We start from the raw sequence: 22,928 nt of genomic DNA on the forward strand, positions 1-22,928 counted from the left end.
CATAGCTTGAAATCGATGTGCTTTACTACAGGTGTGGCCCAAACCCTCAAGTAGTATTTGTTCAACAAAAATTCGCTCTTTTGAGAGAGAAACTCTCAGCTGGGTTGCTGAAGATGGCCGAAGGCGACCGAATGTGACGTCACGTCTGGCATACTCAGTACAATTTTTATCACAGACGTGATGTTTCACTCCGCCCGCCCACTGTGGGTGGCATTATTTACATTATTTTGCCGACTACTACAGACTTAGAGGACTTTGGCCCACACCTTTACTGAAGCACATCGGCTTGAAATGGAATTCTTTTTTGACGGATCAGCACTGTATCAACAGCTATCACAACATGAAACAGAAGAAAAAGCCAAGCAACTTCGCTTTTCTTCCAAATATACACAACACATACATTGACGGCACCAGTAGAAAACAACTAAGGAATCATTCAATTTGATTTCGGAAATTTCTGAATTTTCTTTCATTTTTCACCTTGCAGTTTTTCAAATCCATTTATAAATGCATTTTCCTTGAGCCCGAATAATATACACGATCATGTGGTAGCGTTCGTGGTAGTAACAACATAACCTCGATGAACCAAGGATTCCGGAAACTAGTTATAAAATACCCCCAAAATTGTCACTTTTTCTTAAACGACATAAAAAGTTTAAACTGATATAAAAAGCCCCTGATTGTCACTTCGCCACACTATCTTTGGAATCACAATCGGCCGAATCTTATTATTTCGCCGATGATTTGCAATCGCGCGATTTTGACACGAGATTTTTTTTCACATCCGTTCGCGGTGCTTACTACGATCGTTCTTCAAGTATCCGGGGGTGGCCAATTCAATCGAAAATCTTATTTAGCCAAATCATGAAGTTTGACATGTCGCAAGGTGGATTGCGAAGCCGATCTGCGAGCGGCAATTTTCTTCTGGATGGAGGTAACTCCAGTCCTCCCGGAATATATCCGAAACCACGGTAATTCCACAAAAATTGACCTTGGTTCCTAAAACTATAGGAACTTTATGATCGATTCCAGAGGATTGCTTGAAAATCCGTTAGAAACCGGCCTAGCTGAATGGTATTGAATTTTGAGTTTTGCCGTAAACTGGGGGTTGGGGACGTACGTGTTAACTGTATTCCAGAGAGGCCTTTAAGAGGGGCCCCATCGAGCTCACCCTCTTCCGGCAATGTTGCGTTGACTCGAGATGCTGCGCGTATGCAGTCGCGACAACAGGTTGCTTCAGTCGCTCTAGGTCGTACCGCGTCGGTCGTCGGTACCGAACATTGTTGATGACGGATAGTTTGGAGCGCAGATTAACCATCACTAGATAGTGGTCAGAGTCGATGTTAGCGTCACGATATGTCCTGACGTCGATAATGTCGGAGAAGTGCCGTCCATCAATCAAACCCAAGCTGCACAACTTGTTTCACTACTGAACGTTTCACTGTGTTGCAACTAATCGGAAAGAAACAATCTTTACGTATGTGCCATCAAATTTAACTCTATTGCAATCTAAAAAGCGCAAGGGGTGGAGCCTACAAAAACATCCTTCGATTGCAGTAAAATTGCAATAATGTTGCAAAATACTACAGCGGTAAAAAATAAAATAAAAACTCGATTTATGGATCATGTGATTGATAATCCTTCAGGCCTTTAGTCTACCACAGCACCATTCAACACTTCGAAGGGACTGCATGTTGACTCACCATAAAAACCATACGATTATAAAGTTTTTTACTCGGCTTTCCTGTTCCTTGATTGCACCACCACCGGAATAAATTGTGAGTTGTCAAAACGTTAAACGATGGTAAATCAATCATGAAGATACAGGCAACTTATCTGTAACTTAATTTAAACAAATAATTCAATGTTGAGAGACGTATTGAAGTTACATTATAAAGAATATGCAACTTAATGGTTTTGTTTCGTGTATGCAACATTCAGTGCAGTATTCTTTGGTTGTTTGTTTCCAAATGCCAAACGAGTACTGCATTGCAATGTTAACGGAACATTAATCACAATTCGAACGTTTTTGACATCTTGATGCAACTTTTTCGTGTTTTGATGTTTTTTCAATGCTTTTAATGAAACAAGATGCTTTTTGGAAGATATTGCGTGTGCTACTTGGGAAACGTGGTCAATTTGTGATTCTGTTTGCAGTGGTGATCTTCAAGTGTACCGATACGGAATACTGTGCTGGAAGTAGGTACTGCGAATGGCCACATTCTTGAAGGCGTTGAACTTTCCAATAGTCGGTCTAAACTACTAATCTTGGCCAACCTAAGCGTTTAAATCTCTTATGATGATTTTGATGTCGTGGCTTAGCTATCATTATCAGTGCTTTCCCAGTGTGGGCTACGTGCGTTGATTATGATAAAGTTGAAGAACCGGCCTTTGAACCTCAACCTGCACATTATCTCATTGAGCGGCCACCACCCGATCACGCGCCTTTGCATATCGCCCACCACTATGAAAGCTGTTCCCAGCTCGTGTGTGTTGCCAAAACTCTGGTAGATGGTAAACATTCGCACCATGATCACTTCCACCAAACCTCCTGCAGCGCTACGATTCTGAATCCACGGTCCTTGAGCACATCGGCGATGAAGTAGATAGATTTGCAGTTCCACGAACTGAGTCTCCAATCGCTAGTCCCTTTTCGTCGCAGTGGTCTTTTGGCCGATTGATGTTATGTATTAATTTACAATGTTCTGAAAAATTCCGATGTTAATAATTACGATATTGCGAAGGACCTCTGTTGGCTTCACAGTCGAAACACTCACAATCTATTTTCCAAACCAACGCTAACTCAAGTGTGTACTCGGGCAGAAGCCATGAACAGAATAACAAAACATGATCAAGTATTGATATAAGAGATAAAAGAACAGGCAACAATATCAAAAATTTGCACCGAAATATCATTTCAATATCAAGATATGCTATGGATAAGAACAAATCAATGGCACATAATATTGATCACTTATTACAAACAGCATAACTTGATCTCCTCATGATATTTTAGTGCAAAATATTGATATTGTCGTTTGATATTTTATCTCATATCAATTATGTCCATATCTGATTTTGCTATCTTATCAACATTTGATATTATTGAGATATTTTCTTCTACTCGGGTAGTACAAATTCACGTTAGAGTGAGTGAGTTATATTTTCTGGCAGCTACACACATTCTTTATCAGCAAATGCACTGATCACTGACTTCGAGGGCCTGACATTCCCTAAATTCCCGGTGGACCATAGTGCACAAGAGTGCTTAGAGTCCCTCGTTGGTACTCGGACGATGATCAACCGCCCTTGACATGAAGAACCTCCGGAGAGAGGAAAATCCCCCAACCCCCCCATCTCCTTTACTGTCAGCATACGACCATAGTTCCCACCGGGGTTGGTTCTTCGATCTGCCCTAAGGTTGCTCGTATTCCAGCCAGCCGGCTCCACGGGTAAGTAGGGATAGGAGTTGCTGAGAAAGAGGCTAAGGACCGCGAGATGGGGTCTAATTTATTCCTTGAGATATGCGAAGCTCCAATGGTACCCATTATGCTTCTTAATTCGTTCAATCAAAAGCAAACATCTTCGTACAAAAGTTTGCTTAATGCTGACTTTTTTTTCCTAATTGGATCCATCCTATTAGCACTGTCATTTGTATATACCACGTAAGGTGTTATGTTCACCGTTCCCGACATTCTAAACTGCCGTATGTCGTGTTACCCTAACATCTGGTCCAGTTTATATTGATGCGAGAGGTGCTTTGTAGTGTTTCCTTTAGTTGTAGGGTAAATCGAGCAATTGTTACTTACACGCAGTATCAAAGTCATTCCTCAGAATTGTTGATTTAATTGAAGAACACACTAAACGACGGTTTACCCTATCCTCCGGATTTTTTTGCCCCCACTTTAGCTCATCATGAATCGGGAGCAGAACTCCTTTCGAAAAAAAAAAACAAAGCATAAAATCGTGTGCGCGGAAATGCGAGTCCAATCTCCTCTGTAGTGTTGTGTTGTGTGGCAGCGGCATATCGACGAGCCATGCAGGCAAAAAATAGAATAACATGAAATGAATGGAAATAAATCAATAATGCCGGAGGAGTGTACCGGGAACGTTCCTGAGTCCTGATCGGACCGCGCGCGCTCTTTTCCATAAAGTTGGGCTACTGCTACGCGGTGAGGACTATACTGCTGGTAGGATCCTTTTTCGGGAGTTCAATTTATATTTTAAAATTGGAATCGTAATATTTTTACTGACTTTTTTTCTCGCTAGGTGTTCGCGATATTTCCGCGAGTTGAGAGAATATATATTTTTTCCTAAGTTTGGTGGATGCATCGTGGGGTGCGAGTTCAACGAGTGAGCTTTATTGTTTTACTTTTTTTTGCGAGGGGATATTTCAGCTTGATCCGAAAAATTTGGTAGCTGGGATCTGAATTGGTAAACGGTTCGCTGGTTTTTGGAGAGAGAAAGCGTTCCTGCCTGGTGAACCTGATACTGATGGTGACCAATTGGTACCCTTGGCCGATGCTGTTTCAATCCCGGCCATTGTGCTGTTTGCGGCGGAACCGGCTGATTGGATCGTTGATTTTTGGAATATTGTGCTCGACGTTCGGGGGGTGAGGCGTACGCAAATGAACGCTTGGTGGATTTTTATGTATATATAAAACCGAACTTTGGGACTCTGGAACATTGGTGGTTGTTGGAACATTATTATAGTAATCGAAAAGCATTTTTTTATTCCCGTTTGCACCTTTTGCTGATTGAGATGCATCGTATCTACTGTACACTCAGCATATGTGCAATGTGCATCTTCATGAGGCACATCATTTGGTATTGTAAATAGCATATAATACATGCGTACACATTATTTATATAGCTTAAGATACATTTTAAACCAAAAGCATGTTCGTAAATGTGGGTGGAGCAAATTATGGATTTGGTAAATGGGTGTTTTATAATGTTTTCACCGGTTCAAAAAATTATGATAATGAATTTGTGCGACATGAATTTGCAGAATGTTAAAAAAACAAGCATATATGCAAGAATATAATAAATAAAAGGAATATAAATAGAAGTAGTCCTTGAGGATTTGTATTCAAACCCATTGGGTAAACATCAATAGATTGGAAAGGCAACCTTTCTTAAACTTCATAGACATACATACAAACGGGTAAATTGGCACAACAATTAAAGCAAACGCTAAAATAAAAACATTTGCGTTCCACCGACCTACAAATGCTAATTGAACTACTATTATTTAGGTCATGTTCAATTTAACATTCTAATTGAATTACATCAACACCTTAGATATTGGTGGTTAATATATGAATTCGTTACCAATTCCACCAAAACTGCACAAAGGTTATTACCTCGCTTCGCAATTCATTTCAAAGCGTCCCACTGTGCCCCCACCATCCCGAACTTTCGCGCGCTGTTTGTCAGCTTCATTGGCTTTGCCGTCGATGCATTTTATTATTTTTTCATCCCGGTTTCGCGCTCCCTTAGCTGTTTTTCTATCGCGTCTGTCCTGCATATACCTATTGGTCAGCCGGTGCTCTCAACAAAACCATTCTCGGTACGGTTCGGTACATGAGCAGTGGACACGGTGGGTCAACAATTGTTATTAATTTCAGAAAGACGATCGACATTTGAAAGATTCTACTATATCTAAGTCCCGTAAGTTAAAAAAAATGTTTTAGTTTGTCAATAAATTGTTTTTACTTTATTATTATTATATTATATAAATTGTTGGGATTTTTTATCTACTTCAGATTTCAAAATCGTCAGCCAATCAATTGAATCCTGCTGTAGCATTTGCACGGAATGTGATGGCTCAAGAAAAAAAATCCTGAAGTAATCAAAAACAAGTTTCCGAAGAAATTCAGAATATTTAGAAGCATATCCTTAATCCAGCCGGGAAATTTTTTTTATCGAAAATTAAAAAAAAAACATGGGAAACTAGGATGAACTTTCGGAGGAAATTGAGGCAAACCTACCGAAAAAAATGTGGAGATTTTTTTTTAGAAAAATCAGTGGAATTCATCGAGAAGATTTTACTCAAGTACAGTAAAAGAATTTCTCAACAGCCGCTAAGGTTGAGAATGCTTTGATAGGAAACTTAGAATCTGAATACTGCTTCAGCTTCCTCAACGAAGGTAGTTGAAGCTACACTGTGCACTAAAGACCGAAATTTAATTATTGAATAAATAATTTCTTTTGACCCCGCTGCCGATTTTGAATAAAATAGAAATTCAACTTTGAGTATTGCGGTGCCTTGCGTTGCGCTATAACGGAGTACTTTACAGATTGCATATTGATACTTGATCATTCTTTTCGCGTTCCTCGTCTTAGAGTCGAACAAATGTGCAATCTGCTGTGGAAGTTTGTCTGCTGTTTTCCTTGTGACTACGGGACTTGTATTGGTTGTAACCTTTTTGGGAGGATGTTGATAGTTACATTGTTGTTGTTGTTTGTTTGTTATCTTTTTGATTTCCTACGGTTTTCCTCAGGACTGACTTCATTGATAGATTATTCTGTTATCTGTTTTCGCATTTCGCGCATTGTTAACGTGTTTTTTAATAAGCTCATTTTGTGCTTCCAATTTTCGAATTTTTGCATCTATACTTCGGATCTGCTCTAGTAGTTTGCTGATTCTGTATTCTTTTTGATTGCTACGCTCGATTATTCCGTTGAGCTTTTCCTCCGAGGATTCCTCCTCCTTTAGCGCGATCAATCTCGCATGGTCATGTCTGGGTTGGGCTGTTTCCGGCTTAGACTCTTTTCCGCGCTTCGATGTAGGATAGATTTCCATCAATTTTGGTGCGGATAATACATAGGGGAACTGTTCCGTTTTCCATCTCACTGAACATATATCCATCTCATTGCAAAACAAAGAAAATCAGCGCCAATCTCGTCGCTTCTTTCTGCTAACACGTGTGCTCACTGATGAAAAAAAAAACATCACAAAAATAAGAAACAAACTAGATTCCTTTTCATTGCTTTGTTTTGGATGGGATGGAAATAGGAGCTATGAGATGAAGCTCCGAACCGTTCCCCTACTTCTGTTTTGTAGATTTCGCATTGTCGACTGCTTGGACGATGAGGTCCTTTGCAATTGTGACAAAAAGGATCAGCTGCACAATCATATTTATATTCTTGATTTTTCGAACAATTGTACCTTTTTGATTTATATTCCGAACATAAGTACATTTTTCACTTCGGAGGTCATTATGGCACCTAAATTAACATATTTTAATAGATCAATTGTTTCCATCGGGTAGCGAAAGAACAGAGCGTTCATATAAGTACTTGATCATCATATTTTATTGATTGGAACTATTGATTCTGAATGATTTCGTTCTCCTAAACTTTGTCTCAAATTCCAAACACGCATAGTAAAAATTGTCTCAAATTCCAAACCCTTCGATTCAACTTCCGAACACCACCATAATTGCACTAAAATGAAAAATTTCAATGTTGTGTCAATGTAGGATAATTTTAATGTCCTTGACCTGCACGCCTTCGGAGAAAATTCGTTTATCTATTGCAAAAAAGCAAAATGTTTCAAATAAATCTTCATGCGGAATATGAGTCTGTTCGGGATTTAAGTCAAAACGGTAGCATAGTTTGTGGTTCGGACAGTTTGCTCGCGGATCGCCATATTCGAAGCATTTTATTAGAAGCACAATGAAGGGTTCGGGTAGTAGACGTGTTTTTACTCGCAACATGCCTATTTTCACGTTTTTGGGATAAATTAATTGGTTGAAAGTGAGGATGACAGCTGGAGATTATTGTTCTTTGCTACTTTTTAGAATTCTTCGTGCTGCGATGACTCCTTCATCGCACAATGTATTAGCAGTTTCCTCTTCGCCCTTCCGGATGAGATCGAAACTCGATATAACACAGCGACCCTCCCTGGACAGCAGTCACCTGCTGCCTACCCGTAGCGATGGATCAAGATTAAGGAAAGGGATACTAGCAGAAAGTATTTCGATTTTTGCAAAATTCACGCACTCAAAATTGTACTATCTCATTATAAGGTTTGTCGAATCACAGCGTTTAAGTCTCTTCAATGACTGTTTGCTACGCGGTCACTTAATTCAATGGAGACGCAAGGTTAATTATGTTTATAATTACTTTTGCTGGAACTGGTATCTTGGCTCGGTACCAGCGCATCGAATCGTGTATCATGCGGATGCATTCAATGTAGGTATCTTGGTCGAGGTTTGGGTTGCAGAGAGGCATAGCACTTTCCGAGTAGACGAAAATAGCTCAATAATTACAAATGTTGATCAGATAGCAAAATAAGATATGGACATGATTGATGTAAGAGATAAAAGATCAGACGACAATATCAATATTTTGCACTAAAATATCATGAGGAGATCAAGTTATTCTATTTGTAAGAAGTGATCGATAGCATGTGCCATTAGTTTGTTCTTATCCATAGCATATCTTGATATTGAAATGATATTTCGGTGCACATTTCTAATATTGTTGCCTGTTCTTTTATCTCTTATATCAGTCAAGTCCATAACATGTTTTGTTATTCTGCTCATAGCTTCTGCCCAGGTAAAGATTTGTATTAGCTCCGGGTGGCGTACTGCCCATGATTTCATAGTTGACGCATCAACCATTCAAAATTTCAACGAATTTGACTTATTATGCGTTTACTAAGGTAATTTAACTGCGCAACATCGATAGATTGCTTGTTCCAAACCACATTATAGTGCTTACGGACTGAAATGTTTCAAATTTGCGATGTTTGTCTCTAAATTATTCGAAATATATGCAAAAATACAATAGTTGTTACGTCATCTATGAAATAATGGGTAGCCCTACTTGAACTAGCGAAAAGAAATAATCTTCCAACAGCCGGGGATTAATTTCACGACCGATTACCTCGGATGGTCAACGTGAACTGAACGTTTGACGTTTAATTGCTCTTAACCGTTTCACGAAGTCGCCGGCCCATATCTGGTTCTCTGTTGAATACTCTTTTCGCTATTCTTTCTTCCGACATTCACACTAAGTGACCAGCCCATTGAAGTCTGCCGTTTTTTATACGATTCACAATATTTTCTTCTTTGTATACACACCAAAAAATTATTAATGTTACAGGTGACGTGATTGAAAAAACTGACACAATAACGCAAGACGTAATATGAATTGAGATGTATTTTTCAGTCAATTTGGATGCACACGAAAGTTTCAGTCCAATCGCCACAGTTTCAATGAAAAACAAACTGAAATTTACATCCATCGAACCCGAAGCACAGCAACCGGTACGATGAACGTATGAAATGACAACACACGCGCCCAACACCCAAGCAGCCGACGGGTTGATGCAATGAACATAACATACGCGCAAGAATGTAGAACTAGAGATGTCGCAAATTAATCGATTACTTCGATTAATCGATTCATCGTTGTGATAATCGATTAATTTTGAATCGATTATTACCCAACGATTAATCGATTCAATAATCGAGATGAATCGTGAGTAATCGATTAGTTACTAATCGATTAATCAGAATTTTACGACATCATAAGGATGTCGAAAATTAATTGATTATTTCGATTAATCGATTCATCGTTGTGATAATCGATTAATTTTGAATCGATTACTATACAATGAATAATCGATTCAATAATCGACAAGAATCAAGAGTAATCGATTAGTAACTAATCGATTAATCGGGATTTTACGACATCTCTATGTAGAACTTGTTTTACTTTGATCTCTGCTCCTTCATGAAGCGGTGATGGCTGGGTGGTAACGTGAGCGGCGCTCACGCAGCGGACCAATGTGCGATTCCCGTCTGGTACCGTCATTATTTTTGTTTCAATAATACAGCCGTGTAAATTTAAAAGTGAACCTAGTTTCACATTTATCATGACACAGTTTCGCATCAATAATGCTCGTGGGTGTCGGTCTCGAAGCATCTAAAATTACATGGCTTTTCGAAGTGTGTACTTGATACAGCTCATGATTCATGCGTCGGCGCCACCCACCATTTTCTAGTTTCCCTCTGAGTTATTGTACGAAGCTTTTTTCGCTCGAAAACCCCGAAAGCTCTCCGGTCCGCCTCTTTTAACGTCCATGCTTTATGTCCATAAAGGGCCATTAGTGGCGGACTGCCTAGAATTGCAAAAACGTTTAGATATCTTCAATGATTGGTGTGATCGAAACATGATGGTTCTTGCCATCGCTAAATGCAACGTGATAAGCTTTCGTCGCACTGTAGATACCATGATCTTCGATTATAATATTGCAGGTACTACTCTACAACGTGTCGACCATATCAAAGACCTCGGTGTCATATTGGATGATAGGTTAACCTACAATCGTCACTTATCTACTACTATTGACAAAGCGAATCGCCAGCTCGGATTCATGTTCAAAATTTCCAGTGAATTTCGAGATCCTTTGTGTTTCAAAGCACTCTACTGCTCATTAGTGCGGTCTCATTTGGAATTTGCTTCAGTTGTTTGGAATCCTTATCAAGCCGTATGGACGGCTCGTTTGGAAGCTGTCCAGCATAAGTTCGTCCGCTACGCACTACGCCATCTCCCTTGGAGGGACTCGCTCAATCTTCCACCATACGCTGATCGTTGTCGCTTACTAGGACTGGATACTCTTGGCAAGCGGAGGAATGTGGCTCAAGCAGTTTTTATCGCTAAATTATTGCTCTCTGAATACGATGTGCCAGATTTGTTGACAAAGATACAACTTTACGCACCCTCTCGTACACTCCGGCCTAGAGATTTATTGTATGAAGCAGTTCAAAGCACGAACTATGCCGCCAACAGCTGCTTCGTCGCTATGATTCGTCGCTTCAACGAAGGAGCCATTTATTTCGACTTCAACATCAACGCATCTAGATTTCGGTATTGTTTGACAAGATATTTTAATGACTGACAATGTTCCAAATAGTAATTAAGTTTTCATGTAGACCATACAGTCAGATGAAATATAAATAAATAAATAAATAAATAAATAAATAAATAAATAAATAAATAAATTAGTAGAATCAGAGTTTTGTATAGAGCAAATTTCGTTTCGGTCTGCACTTTGCGGGACCTAAGCTGGTTACGTAATTCGTAAAAGGCCCTATTCGCAGCAGCAATACGTCTTTTCACTACACGGGAAATGTAAACGAATTCTTCAACAACTTCAAACACATCCCCATCAAGCACTACCTCAGCACAAACACCACTAGGTCTTCCTCTATCTCTACCTGCCACCATGTACTTTGTCTTAGTAGAGCTAATGGTTAAGCCTATCCTCCCGCCTCCCTCTTCCGTAGGCCAAAGCCTCCACTACTGCTCTAAATCCAATGAGGTCGATGTCGTCCGCAAAGTCCAGGAGCATATGCGACCGTGTGATGATAGTGCCATTCCTCTGCACGCCAGATAGCGCCCTCGAGTGCACTGTTGAACAATAAATTCGAAAGTGCATCATTCTGCTTCAATCCGTCTAAGGTCACAAACGAGGTTGACACTTCGTTTGCAATCCGAATACTTGATTTCGAGCCATCCAGCGTTGCACGTATCAGTCTAATCAGTTTCGCCAGGGAACCATGTTCGGATATTATCTGCCATAGCTCGTTTCTTTTTACTGAATCGTACGCTGCTTTGAAATCAATGAACAGATGGTGAGTCTGCAAGTTGTACTCCCGGATCATCCGCAAGCTAAACATCTAATCCGTCGTTGATCGGCTCTCACGAAAACCTGCCTGGTATTCGCCGACGAAGGACTCCTCAAGCGGTATCAATCTGTCGAACAGGATGCGCGACAACATTTTGTACGCCGAGAAGGGTTGTCCCTCTGTAGTTGGCACACCGTAGTCTGTGCCCTTTCTTATCGATTGGCAGTTCTTCATCCGCCCATATTTTCTGGATAATGTGGTGGATTGCTTGATGCAGCTGTTCATTTCCGTGTTTGAGAAGCTCGACCGGGATCTCGTCCTTCCTAGCAGCTTTGCTGTTTCCAGCTCGTTTAGAGCCTTATTTACCTCGTCTAGCGTTAGTGGTTCCACAGCTTGACCGTCGCCGACTATGTACATCCTGCTCCTTAATACACCTTCGTTTTCACCGTTCAACAAATCTTCGAAGTGCTCCTTCCACCTGGCTGCCACCATAGTCTTGTCTGTCAGCAAATTCCCTTCTCGGTCATTGCACATGACGTGCACTGGCGCAGTCTTATTATAGCATTCGACTCCTAGCAACATTTTCCTCGTCCGTCACTCGCTGGCACTCCTCATCAAACCAACCATTTCGTTGGCGAAATCCATCCGAGAAATGTCGTCCGTCCTTCAGCACGTGGTCTATCTGTGAGCAAGTGTCTCCACTCGGATGTTGCCAGGTGTGTTTGTGGATATTCTTACGTGCGAAGTAGGTACTGCTGATTGCCATCCCTCTAGCAGCAGCAAAGTTTACAAGACGCAGACCATTACCGTTGGGCAAAAGAAACTTTCTCTTCCGAGCGTGTGTTGGGTACTTTCCGTAGGTCTTATCGAGACTCTCATAGAACTCATCCTTCACGTCATCCGACTTATCGTTCGTTGGGGAATAGATGCTGATCAGGTTATAGTTGAAGAATTTGCTCTTCATTATCAACACGCAAATGCGGTCGCTTATCGGCTTCCCCATCACCATGAAGCCAACTCCTCGTTCTGCTCTGTCACCTCCGCTATAGTAGATGTGGTAATTGCATGAAGTGTTCGCTATGGGATCCACCGCCCGGAATTCACGTTCTCCAGTTCTGGTCAACCGTATTTCCTGTATTGCTGGCACACACTCACGCCGACTTTTGCAGCTCACGAGCCAGGAGCCCAACACGTGCGGGTTCATTCGTTGTCCTACTTTTGCCTTTCTTGGTAACTGTAAAATCTTCGGTAGTATACCTTACCAGGTTTGCGCTACCTACACCTCCGGAGAGGAGCAAATCCCACCTTCTCTGTCAACATACGACCATAGTTTCCACCGGGGTTGATTACCTGATCTTCCCTAAGGTTGCTCGTTTCCCGGCCAGCACCACGAGGAGGTAAGGATAGAAGTACAGCGAATAAAATTGAAAATGATTTTAAAAATTACAAGCTGGGAGTTTTTTTAAATTTTTTTTTGATGATCCACTCAAGAAAAAACTTAACAATAAAAATTAACAATCAAGTAAACATATGTAAATTATAGATAATCAAAAATCTAACATCGCGCCTAAAATTATATTCAAATAAACAATATTTTGAAATTTTAAAAATTATTTGGAGAATTGCATATATTGTTATAGAAATTTTTTCGTGATTCTACTTTTCCTTTTGATGACAGCGTTAATTCTTCATCTAGCGTATTAACTTTATTGTTACTACACAGAAAAAATAAAGAACCTAAATTCAATATTGGAGTTAAATAATAGCCTTTCGGTACAACTTTGTTGTAACAGAAAGGCAAAAACGTGAAAAGCATCAATACCGATAGGTGAATTAATCAAATGTTTTCTTATTTTAGTCCAATCACCACTGAAATTACAATCATAACAAAGAAGGAACATGTTAATATTCACAGAGCTATCAAAATAAACCCTGGAGGGAAGGAAAAAAATGCGTGATAATAACATTATCCTTTCTTTCATACTAGCGGTACGTGTTAAATCTTTAAATTATTTGCTTTCATTGTACAAACCACTACAAATTGAATGCGTTTAGTTTAATTGTATAGGGGCCCTCCTTAGCCATGCGGTAAGACGCGCGGCTACAAAGCAAGACCATTTTCGGATAGGAAATTGTCTCGACTTCCCTGGGCATAAAAGTATCATCGTGTTAGCCTCATGATATACAAATGCAAAAATGGTAGCTTGGCTTAGAAACCTCGCAGTTAATAACTGTGGAAGTGCTTAATGAACACTAAGCTGCGAGGCGGCTCTGTCCAGTGTGGGGATGTAATGCCAATACGAAAAAGAAGTTTAATTGTATTATAATGGTCACCTGTGAATCAACTTCTTCTTCTTATTATTCTTGACAATACATCCCTAAACTGGGACAGAGCCGCCTCGCAGCTTAGTGTTCATTAACCTTCCTAGTGCATTAAAAAAAAGTTACACATTGTGCATTAGCGGGTCAAAAATGACCCCAAAATGAAATCGCTCCCAAAAGTTCATTTTCAAACCGATTCTCAATCTTTTGGAACCAAATTGAAGGTATGGATTCCACGGATGTCATTACGGACAGATTTTTGCACTTTGGCCATTCTGATTCCCAGGAATCGATGTTGAAGGAACATAGATTCTTAGGCCAATTTTTGGCGTGATCTCTTGCCTTTCGAAGGGTGATTTTGGAAATGCTCATAAATTTGCGTAGCAATAATCCTAATAGAATGTGGCCATTGTCCATTTCCATGGATCAACACAATTCTTGATTATTTCACGGTCCAGTGTCCATCCGGAAGACCCGGAACATCCGTAGAAGTGATCAATTCATTGAACTCATCCTAGAAGAGTGCAGTTTTCACAAAGCTTTTGATTATCGTAATTTGAGTAACAAATGATTGTGGTGACCCATTTTGGAGGAACTGGGTGGCCACCGGAGGTCCTCCGGAAGATCCGGAACGTCCGTAAAAATGGTCAATTCATGAAACTTATCATAAAAGAGCGCGGTTTTTTTCTAAAGCTTTTTATTATCGATCTTTGAGTAACAAATGATTGTGGTGACCTATTTTGGTGGACTTGGGTGGCCACCGGAGGTCATCAGGAAGATCCGGAACGTCCGTAAAAATGGTCAATTCTTGAAACTTATCATAAAGGAGCGCGGTTTTTTTTCTATAGCTATTTATTATCGATCTTTGAGTAACAAATGATTGTGGTGACCCATCTTGATGGTCTAAGTGGCCACCGGAGGTCTTCCAGTAGATCCGGAACGTCCGTAAAAGTCAATTATCAAACACATCATAGAAGAACACGGTTTTTTCCAAAGCTTTTCTTTATAGTACTTTGAGTAACAAATGATTGTGGTGACCCATTTTGGAGGAACTGGGTGGCCACCGGAGGTCCTCCGGAAGATCCGGAACGTCCGTAAAAATGGTCAATTCTTGAAACTTATCATAAAGGAGCGCGGTTTTTTTCTAAAGCTTTTTATTATCGATCTTTGAGTAACAAATGATTGTGGTGACCCATTCTGAACGACCTGTGTGGCCACCGAAGGTCCTTCAGAAGATCCGGAACGTCCGTAAAAGTGGTCAATTTATGAAACTTATCATAGAAGGGCGCGGATTTCGACCTATTTTGGTGGAACTGGGTGGCCACCGGAGGTGCTCCAGAAGATCCGGATCGTCCGTAGAAGTGATTAATTCATGAAACTCATGCTAGAAAATTGCGTTGCGTTGAACGCTGGCCATTTTGATAGACCTGAACGGCCACCGGAGTTCCTTCAGAAGATCCGGAGCGTCCGTAAAAATGGTCAATTACGAAACTTATCATATAAGAGCGCGGTTTTTTACAAAGCTTTTTTTTTTTTTTTTATTTGTTTATTAACAAACTCCATATAGTAACACAAATAATCACCTATTGATTCTCAAAGCTTATGCTACTATGCAACATCTAATACCAATGACTATACACTAAATAAATTATTCAAATTTCTTTTAAAAGTAGAAAAACTTCTTTCACTCCTTTGATTTCGAGGTAGATCATTCCAAATTTGTATGGCTCGTAAACGATAAGATTGTTTTAAACTATTTGAAAGGCATCTAGGAACGATGAGTAATGAACTTCTTGAAGAGCGCGCATGTCTGAAGAAATCTCGAAGGTAAATTGGAGGGTCGTTTATAATTTTGAATGTTTGGATACAGATTCTAAGCTTTAAATGACTTGTAAAATCACATCCAAGTATTGCCTTTTTATAATTAGATATATGGTCGAACTTTTTCAGATTAAATGCATATCTGGTGACTGCATTGAACACCTGGTTAAGTTTTCTTGAATTTTTCTTAGTTACAAGGCCAAACAAAATATCTCCATAATCAAACAATGGAACTAAGAGCGACCTAACCAATTGAACCCGGATATGTTGGGGAGTACAATGTCTCAGTAAGACAAGCGAATGTAAGGCATTATAAATTTTACTGCAAACGGCATTAACCTGGGATGTCCAGTTTAAGTTAGAATCCATCATTAATCCAAGATTTCTGACTACATTAGAATATTCAATGATATCGTTACCTACTCTTATTGATGGTACATTAACAAGAACGGCACGTTTAGTGTGAAAAATAATCGTTTGAGTTTTTCCTCCGTTGAGTATCAGTCCGTTATTCTCGCACCATAGCAAGATACTCTGAATGTCAGAATTAATTCGATTTACCATTTCAGATATTGTATCAGGCACTCCTGATATGTACAATTGACAGTCGTCTGCATAAAGATGAAATCTACAATATGACAGATTTAAAGGTAGATCATTGATGTACATCGAGAAAAGTAACGGTCCAAGAATTGAACCTTGTGGCACCCCACGTAGGACAGGAATCAGTTCGAATTGTTGGTTGTTGAAATCAACGTATTGCATTCGGTCGGATAGATACGACTTAATCAATTTTATGGAAAATTGATCTATGTAGAAATTATACTTCAACTTGTTACACAACTGTCTATGATCAATAGAATCGAATGCTTTACTGAAATCCAGAAGAGCCAATAAAGTGACCATTTTGTTGTCTAATGCTTCTCTAATGTCGTTTTCAATTTTAATAAGAGCAGTCACAGTGCTGCACGATTTCCGATATCCAGACTGGAGAGTACATAAAAGTTCGTTGTGTGTCAAATACTCATTTAGTTGCTTAGAGAGTAATGATTCGAATATTTTTGATAGTGCGCAAAGAATACTTATTGGACGATAGTCTTTTTCAGTAACAGGGTGATCAGTCTTACCTATTGGAAATACTTTTGCGATTTTCCAATCAAGAGGGAAATCTGAGGAAGTAATACAATAATTAAAGATGTTTTCAATGTATTTGAGAGTAACACTTAAGGACATTTTTAAAACATTGAGCGGAATTAAATCGTTTCATTATCGAAAGTTGAATAACAAATTATTGTGGTGACTCATTTTGATGGATCTGAGTGGCTACTGGAGCTCCCCCAGAAGATCAGGAACGTCTGTAAAAGTGGTCAATTCATCAAACTTATCATAGAAGAGTGCGTTTTTTTACGAATCTTTTCATTTTCAAACGCTGAGTAACAAAGGATTATGATTAATTGCATATTATTCGGCAACTCGGTCGTACGAAAACAATTTTTTTGTTAAATATCGTGGCTGTGCATATGCACATCACATGTTTCGAAATGGACAAATTGATATGAAATTTGCGTAAAAGAATCCACGTGTCTTGGAGGGACTCGAACCCTCAACCTCCTACTCTCTAGATAGGCGTGGTAACCCCTACACAACAAGACTACTCAAAGGTCACGTTTGCGTAAAAGCCATCAGAATCTGAGTACCAACCTCCACCGTGGTTAGCTGTTTTTTTGCAAATTGAATATCTTTCGGATGCTTGATTTGTCCAATATCCACATGTGCTTTACTGTTGTATATCCACAGTCAAGCGAGTGCAAGTTGTTTATTAAACGAGAGTATCGCACTATAGCCCCCAACAACGGGCTGGGCGGATTGTATAGAGTGCGAATCAATCACACAAATGGTTATGGTGACCCCGTGTGATAGACTTGAGCGGCCACCGGAGGTCCTCCAGTATATCCGTAAAAGAGGTCCGTAAAAGAGGTCAATTCATGAAACTCATCATAAAAGAGCACAGTTCCTTCCTAGCTCTTCATTGTCGTACTCTGAATAATAAAATATCCCATAAAGTGGTCAATTTTTGAACAGTCAGCGGGGTCTTCCAGAAGATTCGGAGCATCCACAAAAGTTATCAATTTAAAAAAAATCATCCCAGAAAAGAGTATGTAAAAAAATCTTTCTATTGTCGAACTCTGAGCAAGACACGAAGGAATGTCGTGACCAGTTCTTATTTACCAAAGTAACTATCGGAGGTCTTACGGAAGATACGGAACATCGGTTTAAGTGGTTAATTGATGTAATACATACTAGAAGAGCCTATTTTTTAAATTTCCTTGTCGTACTCTGAACATGAAATTATTGCCGTAAACTTTTCTCACGGATGTGAGTAGCAACCAAAGGCCCTCCCGAAGATCCGTATCACACGTAAAAGTGATCAATTCGTAAAACCCACCTTAGAAAAACACGCCATATAAGAGATGATGAAGAACACGATTCTTCTTAAGCTTTTTATTTTCCTACTTTTAGTAACAATTTATCGTGACCAATTCTCATGGATTGGCTACTGCTTGTCTTCAGGTAGATTCAGATCATCCGTAGAATCGGTCAATTCATGAAACTTGTCATCGTCGTATCCTGGGTAATGTATAATCGTCGTAAATTATTCTCAGGAACGCGTGTAGTCCCCAATGAAGCTTCGTAAGATAAAAAAAATGTAATTATAGTCAATTTATAAAAATTATGGTGACACTAATTTTTTTTTTGAAAGGACGATCACATTAACCCAGAAAATATTTTCAAGTATGGTTAAATTTGCTTCCATGAATCGATATTTAGTCATAAATCATCGAATCATGAAAGTTTGACTTAAAATAAAAATTTACTTTGGTTGAATCTTTTGACTACTTTTGGTCAAAAATTTCTTGCAATACAACATGTATCATAAAAAACCTATCTCATAATTTTAAATTTTTATTAACAGGGAGTCTATAATGGCAGCAAAAAGGTTCAACTATGATAAAAAGAGCACCTGAAATTTTCATAAATTTTTAGGGTGACAATATCAGGTCAAATATGTGATAAAATCGTGTCGAAAACGAGAGAAAATCGAGGGTAGACAAAATCGCGAAGTGACAAAACCGGGTCGATACTGTATTATTAGGCTAACATGATAAAACTTTTATGCCCAGGGAAGTCGAGAAAATTTCCAACTTAAAAACCTGCCACCCTCAGCATGATCTTGCTTTGTAGTCGCGAATCTTACCGCACGGGAAAGGGGGCCCCCGCTGAAAGCATCACAACAACCTTCATGAGATGATCAATAAGTAGAATAACAAACACTTTCAAAAGATCGTGTTCTAGTAGGATAAGTATCAAGTGTTGACCAATCCGTAGGAACTTTAGGAGGACATCCAGTGATCACTTAAATCATGTATATGGATCACGAGAGGGCCTTCACTGACCATTCAAGTCCAGAACTGAGGGTCACGACAAAAATGTCTTACTCAGATTGCGATAATAGATTCTTTGTAAAATCATGCTCCTATGATTCGAGATTCGTTAGTTTGCAGCTTTTAGGAATATTGTGGGCATTATTCATAAAGGAGTGACCGCTCAGGTCCATAAGTATGGGAGACGATAATTTTCAATAACTCAGAGAATGTTAATGAAAAGCTTTGGAAAAGCCTTCTATGGTGAGTTGCATAGAATGAACATTTCTACGGATGTTCCGGATCTTAGAAAGGACCTCTGGTGGCCACTCAAGTACATTTAAATGTGTCACCACGTTCTTTTGTTACTCAGAGTAGCTTTGTAAAAATTGCACTCTTCCATGATGAGTTACCCAGGGCCTTCAAAAAGGGTCATCATAATCATGTATTACTCAGCGTTCGGTGATTCAGCTATTCTATGGTGAGTTTTATGAATTGATCACTTTTACGGATGTTCCGGATCTACTGGAGGAACTCCGGTGGCCACTCAGGTCCATCACAATGGGTCACCATAATCATTTGTTACTCGTAGTTCGATAATAAAAAGCTTTGAAAAAAAACCGCGCTCTTCTATGATGAGTTTTATAAATTGACCATTTTTACGGACGTTCCGGATCTTCCGGAGGACCTCCGGTGGCCACCCAGGTCCACCAAAATAGTTCCCCACAATCATTTGTTACTCAAGGTACTATAAGGAAAAGCTTTGGAAAAAACCGCACTCTTCTATGATGTGTTTCATAAATTGACCACTTTTACGGACGTTCCGGATCTTCTGGAGGACCTTCGGTGACCACACAGGTCCATCAAAATGGGTCACCACAATCATTTGTTATTCAAAGTACGATAATGAAAAGCTTTGTGAAAAAACGCGCACTTCTAGGATAAGTTCCATGAAATGACCATTTTTACGGATGTTCCGGATCTTCTGGAGGAACTCCGGTGGCCACTCAGGTCCATCACAATGGGTCACCATAATCATTTGTTACTCTTAGTTCGATAATAAAAAGCTTTGGAAAAAAACCGCGCTCTTCTATGATAAGTTTTATGAAATTGACCATTTTTACGGACGTTCCGGATCTTCTGGAGGACCTTCGGTGACCACCCAGGTGCATCAAAATGGGTCACCACAATCATTTGTTACTCGTAGTTCGATAATGAAAAGCTTTGGAAAAAACCGTGCTCTTCAATGATAAGTTTCATGAAATGACCATTTTTACGGACGTTCTGGATCTTCCGGAGGACCTCCGGTGGCCACCCAGGTCCACCAAAATAGGTCACCACAATCATTTGTTATTCAAAGTACGATAATGAAAAGCTTTGTGAAAAAACGCGCACTTCTAGGATAAGTTCCATGAATTGACCATTTTTACGGATGTTCCGGATCTTCTGGAGGAACTCCGGTGGCCACTCAGGTCCATCACAATGGGTCACCATAATCATTTGTTACTCTTAGTTCGATAATAAAAAGCTTTGGAAAAAAAACCGCGCTCTTCTATGATAAGTTTCATGAATTGACCATTTTTACGGATGTTCCGGATCTTCCGGAGGACCTCCGGTGGCCACCCAGGTCCACCAAAATGGGTGACTATAATCATTTGTTACTCAGCGTTCGATAATGAAAAGCTTTGGAAAAAACCGCGCTCTTCTAGGATGAGTTCAATGAATTGACCACTTCTACGGATGTTCCGGGTCTTCCGGAGGGACACCGGACCGTGAAATAATCAAGAATTGTGTAGATCCATGGAAATGGTCAATGGCTACATTCTATTAGGATTATTGCTACGCAAATTTATGAGCATTTCCAAAATCACCCTTCGAAAGGCAAGAGATCACGCCAAAAATTGGCCTAAGAATCTATGTTCCTTCAAAATCGATTCCTGGGAACCAGAATGGCCAAATTGCAAAAATCTGTCCGTAACGACATCCGCGGATTCCATACCTTCAATTTGGTTCCAAAAGATTGAGAATCAGTTCGAAAATGAATTTTTGGGAGCGAATTCAATTTGGGGTCATTTTTGACCCGCTAATGCACAATGTGTCACTTTTTTTGTTGTGGCGTTCCTAGAGGTCGCTGAAAGCTGGTTATCACCCCAAAATTTTCATTTCCAAAAGTAAGGAAAAGTCAGAAAATTTCAACATCCTATCTCATTTGATTACAAAGCTACAACGTTTTTAAATCATCTCTGGGCCAAAATAGACCCCAATGCACTAGGAAGGTTAAGCACTTCCACAGTTAATAACTGCAAGGTTTCTAAGCCAGGTTACCATTTTTGCATTCGTATATCATGAGGCTAACACGATGATACTTTTATGCCCAGGGAAGTTGAGACAATTCCCAATCCAAAAATTGCTTAGACTGGCACCGGAAATCGAATCCAGCCACACTCAGCATGGTCTTGCTTTGTAGCCGCGCGTCTTACCGCACGGCTAAGAAGGGCCCCTGTGAATCATTGAATTTGTATAAAGGGACAATGTGTGAAAATAAGAATTGATTTTATGAATGCAAAAATTAATTTTTCGCGAAACCTAATGACAGTTTAAGCGTTAACCGTGTTAGTGTATGTATTATACAGATTTTAACGTAGTATTAGTGTAAGTATCAAAGTATATATATGTACAATTCCAATTTTCCGAGTCGATTTTTACACTTACCCCCTTTTTCCACTTTTCCCAGTGTACCTTATCCGTTTGGGTGTAGGTACAAGTGTGCAACTTGACCCACCATTCGTATTGTTGGTAACCATACTGTCTGCAATTGCATATTTCAGCACCAACATTTCAAACGGGGGAAACTGCTTTGTAAACAAAAGCTTCTCCTATCGCTGCGCTGGTGAGCTAATTTGTGCCGACCAACGCAATTCAGTGCCATTTATTGAAAGTATAAAATTTGCTGCTTTCATCATTGATGTTTGTTTACGTTGGTGGGACTTGGAAACACTTGTTTAAAAAAGCAGTATGGCACTTTTGAAATATTGAAGCCGATTTGCCCCGTCTCTGCTGGGTTTTCTATTCATATGGGACAGATATGCGATTGCAGACAGCATAGGTGTTTAAACTTGAGTTGATTAAGCATCTATGAAACTTGATGGAAAGACAATTCCATACACAGTAGAGGTTGTCTACGAATTTTAATTCGGTCTACGTTATTTTCTGAAAACAAAAATTTCATTCAAAAATTTACATTATCGTTGCATTGATATCATACGGGCTTCCGAACGATATAAAGCATTAGAAAGGATTTTTCAACAAGTAAATCGCAGTTTTAGGCACACCGTTCTACACAACACTTTCCGCATCTCAAACCAACCGAAAAATTTCGATCCCATACAAACTGCATGCATGAACGTTCAGCGCTCAACGATTCGATAGGTAGACTTCTATGCTTTGGTAGGGAAAAAAACTGTTTGATTGATATTGATATTAATATCAAGGCTTTTTATGTGGTGCTTTGTTGGCTCTTGCACTGACCGTTCATATTCGTTCGGTTCCTACATGACGGACAAACCAACGGAATCGCATTTTTTTCTCCTATCATCCCCCTCTCGTGGATCCACGGATCGACGGACGAACGGACATCTATAGGTGGCTTTGTATTCTGGCTGACTATTCGAGAGTCGAGCTTGGAAAATCCTGGCCATTGTTTGGCATCCACAGC

General features: G+C 39.7%; 1 protein-coding gene across 3 annotated transcripts in view; it reads left to right on the forward strand.

Annotated features, from left to right (window-relative positions):
* LOC134212721 (neuroguidin) overlaps positions 1 to 22,928 on the forward strand; it is a 139,390-nt gene that overhangs the window by 97,655 nt on the left and 18,807 nt on the right. The window lies entirely within an intron of this gene.

Source organism: Armigeres subalbatus, chromosome 2 (assembly GCF_024139115.2).
Source record: "Armigeres subalbatus isolate Guangzhou_Male chromosome 2, GZ_Asu_2, whole genome shotgun sequence".
Classification (NCBI taxonomy): Eukaryota; Metazoa; Arthropoda; class Insecta; order Diptera; family Culicidae; genus Armigeres; species Armigeres subalbatus.